This window comes from Lasioglossum baleicum, chromosome 10, assembly GCF_051020765.1.
Source record: "Lasioglossum baleicum chromosome 10, iyLasBale1, whole genome shotgun sequence".
In the NCBI taxonomy this organism is placed as follows: Eukaryota; Metazoa; Arthropoda; class Insecta; order Hymenoptera; family Halictidae; genus Lasioglossum; species Lasioglossum baleicum.
In genome coordinates, this window is record NC_134938.1 from 17023862 (window position 1) to 17025279 (window position 1418).

Below are 1418 nucleotides of genomic sequence, written 5' to 3' on the forward strand. Positions count from 1 at the left end.
TCTCTCTCTTTCTTCTTTCTAGCGGTCCTCTCCGACCAGACGCCGCCGGAATTTCAAGACGACGACCATAGGTATTTTAACTGGGCATGGACAACGGACTATCGCGTGGCTCTGATGCTCGAAACAGGCCCCAGCCCGGTCACTCGTTGCCCATTAGGGGTGGCACAGGTATGCCCTGATTTGGCACTGTTTAACCCCGATGTCCACTCACTCGGACGACGACCTCACTTTTTATCCAGCCACCTAGCAGGACACTCGGCAGCTTTGCGAGACATGTAGCTTTCCATTGTGTTGTTCGATAGGTGAAGATTGATTTGCGGGGCAACTTTGAATCGTGTTCGAAACAGGAAAATTCACAAGTGTCCCTGTCGCGACGGAGCCAACTCCGTCGAATCAAGCCCGAGCAAGCGGATGAAGGACGAGGCGAAGTGAGCTTGTCGCGCAGAAGTGACTCATAAATATCAGTTAGTCCTGCGGTGACGTTTTCACGGTCCTTTTGATACAGTGGCCCGCGGTCTCGCTGGGTGTTCAAAAGCCGCCACGGGAGAACCAACTGCGTCATTCCGGTCTGGCCCTCATCCTCGTGTTCTCGTCCTCTTCTTCTTTCTCATCCTCTTTCTCGGACCGGCGGCGCGGCGCGGCGGTTGCCTCACGGTTGTTGTCCCGCTGCTCTCGAGCTCGGTCTGTTTAGTGGCCCGGATGGGATTTGTGGGCATCGCGTGATGTATCGTCGATACCCGTTCGACGCTGGTTCGGGCCGAGTCGCCTGCTGGGTCCACGAAAAGGGACCCGGTTTGTCCGAAACGTCGCGATATACCGGAGGGAGCCGACAGAACCGACGAGAACAGAAGAAGAGGGACTCTCTCCCTCCTCTCTGGACGGTGAGGTGACCTCGACGACGATTTAGCCAAGGACGAGGCCGGTTCCCGCACGACCGGACCTCCCAAAGTTCTGTCCACCGACGATCCTTATTCGGGCAACTCGCCCGGCCAAAGGTACGTACTTGGTCGTCGCTGATCCTGATCATGCAAATCCACAATTACACCCCGCCGGTGAAAATAAACAAATATATTCGTTGATATTATTGATGCACTATTTCCGAAATTTCTCACGCGAGATGATGGAAACGAGGAATCGCCAGTCACTGTATTATCACGTCGGACGTTAATTAATTTCCGGTATTGCTACGGAGGAAGATCAAAGTCTTGCCGACAGCGTCTTCAAGAAACGAGAGGGGAAAGAGGTGTGCGCGTACCTGGGGAAAACGCAGCCGAGGAATTTCATTGGCAGGGCTCTGTTAATTGCTCGTAGCTGCGCTGGAGTTTGCGCTGGTGTTTACTCACTGTTTTTGTGTTGTCTAATTCGTAAATATAGGGACGCGCCCACGGTAGCAGACTCTCTTACCTGAAACAGAGTAA

At 53.6% G+C, this 1418-nt stretch overlaps 1 protein-coding gene across 1 annotated transcript in view; it reads right to left on the reverse strand.

The window, feature by feature from the left end:
• Alpha-man-ia (alpha-Mannosidase class I a) overlaps positions 1–1418 on the reverse strand; it is a 679808-nt gene that overhangs the window by 414033 nt on the left and 264357 nt on the right. The gene's annotated exons all lie outside the window — the stretch shown is intronic.